This window comes from Suncus etruscus, chromosome 3 (assembly GCF_024139225.1).
Source record: "Suncus etruscus isolate mSunEtr1 chromosome 3, mSunEtr1.pri.cur, whole genome shotgun sequence".
Lineage (NCBI taxonomy): Eukaryota > Metazoa > Chordata > Mammalia > Eulipotyphla > Soricidae > Suncus > Suncus etruscus.
The window spans coordinates 63,260,005-63,263,019 of record NC_064850.1 but is presented as its reverse complement, the minus strand read 5'-3'; the positions used below and the strand labels follow the sequence as shown (position 1 = coordinate 63,263,019).

Genomic DNA, 3,015 nt, shown 5'->3' with positions numbered 1-3,015 from the left:
CAGATCCTTCAAAAGAGCAGCAAATTGCATGATTTTTCTTATAGTTGAACATATTCTGTTATATATGGACACTTCAAATACTAAGAATCGAGCTTCTATATGATCCAGTAATTCCACTTCTTGGCAGTTACCTCAAGGACCTCAAAACACTGTTCTGTTCAGAAAATATATTTGTGTTTCTATATTGATTGCATAACTATTTACAGTAGCCCCAAACTGGAAACTATGCAAGTGTGAGAACAGACTGAATTAAGCCCTATTTTTATGTGCTTGCTTAAAGATATGAAGTATTACTAGAGTATGAGATATACCAGTGGCTAACAACTTTCATTTTCTCTTCTGGCTTTCTTTAATTATGTACATTGGAACAATGACGGAGACTAAAGGAAAAATAACATCTTGAAAACTATCTCTCTAAGACTATACTTTCAGGGATCATTTCTATAGTATGTGTCTAGAGAAGTTTCTCTGATCGTAGAGCACCCGAAGCCACGAGGAGTGAGCGTCCTTTCCTGAGCAGAAACCGGCTCTAGGTGTCGCTTCTGCGGCTGCCTTTGGCCTTTGATGATCATTCTTTCCTTCCTCTGGAAGGGGAGGGAGAGGATGCAGACTGAGTGGTTAAAATGAAAGACATTCTTGCAATAATAATTTTCAGACACAAAAGAGCTGGAAGTTCCAGCTCACCTCAGGAAGCTCACCACAAAGAGTGATGAGTTTAGTTAGATAAATAACTACATTTTGAACTGTCCTAATAATGAGAATGTATGAGGGAAATTGAGAACCTGTTTAGAGTACAGGCGGGGGTCGGGTGGGGAGGAGGGAGACTTGGGACATTGGTGATGGGAATGTTGCACTGGTGATGGGTGGTGTTCTTTATATGACTGAAACCCAAACACAATCATGTATGTAATCAAGGTGTTTAAATTAAAAAAAAAAAAAAAAAAAAAAAGAGGGGCCGGAGAGATAGCACAACGGCGTTTGCCTTGCAAGCAGCCGATCCAGGACCTAAGGTGGTTGGTTCGAATCCCGGCGTCCCATATGGTCCCTCGGGCCAGCCAGGAGCTATTTCTGAGCAGGAGTAACCCCCGAGCACAGTCGGGTGTGGCCCCCAAAACCTAAAATAATAATAATAATAAAAAAAGAGAAAATTTCTCTAATTATAACTAATACAATATAAGTAAATATTCTAGATATCCTTATTTAGATTTCCATTGGTTGGAAATAATTGTAAAAGAATCTATGTGATACTTTTTTTTAAAAGCAAAGTTGCAGATTCATTGTTTTCTGTAAAACTACAACTGATAATTAAAAAGTTAAAGATAATTGATGAGGAGCCAGAATGATAGCACAGATAGTAGGGTATTTTCTTGCACATGGCTGACCAGGGTTTGATCTCCTGATTCCTATATGGTTCCCCCAAATATGCTAGGACTAATTTCTGAATGCAGAGCTAGGAATAACCATTTCTAGATGTGGCCCAAAAAACAAATTAACAACAACAACAAAAATAATTGATGAACCAAATTCTCCAAATCTTTGGGAGAATTATGGACCACAAATATGATGAATTTTTAACCCTGGTCATTCAATAGAAAATTACAAAGTTGTCCATCTATTCCATATTCTTTATATAACATTTTTTATTTAAATAGTGACAATTTGGTGTTGTAGTTTAATCTTTAGAATTTCCAAAGCACCGGTAATCTTTAGAATTTTCAAAAAGACTCTTGTCTAAGTGAAACCCTATGTGACCATGCTGTTTCTTTGGGAAGAATGTCTTTATCAGCTGTGGGTGTTGGTCTACAGGAGAGCACTTTGCTATAGTGAGAGCTTTGCAAGAGGCCTTTGGTTTGATCCTCAGCACTAGCAAAGAATGTCATTCTCTGAAGTTGAAATGAATACACTTTAAAAATAAAGATCAACCAATAGGCTTACTTCTTTGTGTGAATGCAGAGAAAGAAAAATGCTCAGAGTGGCAGCTTCCCTTTGGCATAAGTGACCCACAGACTACTGATTTCTTTGTTTTGTTTTCATTAGACTGTATCAAATATATCCTGAGTCATACAGAGAAATGAATGTAGAGATAGCAATCATGTAGACTGTTCCCTTTATTATTTCAGAATATTTGAAAAGAATATAGAACACTTTTGGTATTGGATATGAACCACATTTCTCAAAAAGAATCAGATAAATATTTATTAAACAGTTAAGTGGAATAATTTTTTACCAAAACAGTCAGAATGCAAAGCTTTCATAAACATGTCTCCAAGTTGTAATTACTATACCAATATCTCTTTATTCACTTCTTATTTTACAATGGACTCAATATTAGGATAGCCTAATGTTTCCAGCAGATGTCCTTGAGTTTTGTTGTGTCTTACTTGAGATATTTATGAAAAAAAAAAAAAAAACCAACAACAAAAACAAGAGCATGCCTAAACTCATCCAAAGATCATTAAAAAAACCTTACCTCAATTCAAAGCTAATATGTAAACTTAGAGAACATTTATTTTAGAGTCAAAAAGAGTAGATTTAAGTGTCATCAGCATTTTAAAGTTTGATTTTTAAGGGTTAAAATGAAATTGATACCCGACCTTCGTGAAAGCACTGAAATATGCTCTTGTGATACTGTAGTTCCAGAGAACACAATTTGAAAACATTCAAACTGTGGAAAGAGCAAAATGTAAAATTCTATCTAATTCTTAGGCAGAAATTATGACATTCTTCATGAATGATTCTGACCTATGACTATGATTATGCAATGTAATTTGAGCCTTTATTTTCTCACTTACAAAAGAGGAATTATCACTCTTATCATAGATTTTGTTGTTTTACTAAGAATGTTTGTTATCTAGTACAATACCTGAAAGATAGAAGACAAATGTCAAATGATACTGATGTCTAAAACCTATGTCTTAAAAAAATACAAGACATATTTTAAATTTCTAGAGAAATGGAAGAAAAGTTAAAAATTCTAGTTTGATGGGAGGAGTGAGTTTATAGTTTGATTCAAAG

The 3,015-nt window shown here is 34.7% G+C and overlaps 1 pseudogene; it reads left to right on the top strand.

Annotated features, from left to right (window-relative positions):
- The first annotated feature begins 416 nt into the window (after positions 1-416).
- On the top strand, positions 417-619 carry LOC126005460 (uncharacterized; annotated as a pseudogene).
- The last annotated feature ends 2,396 nt before the right edge of the window (positions 620-3,015 follow it).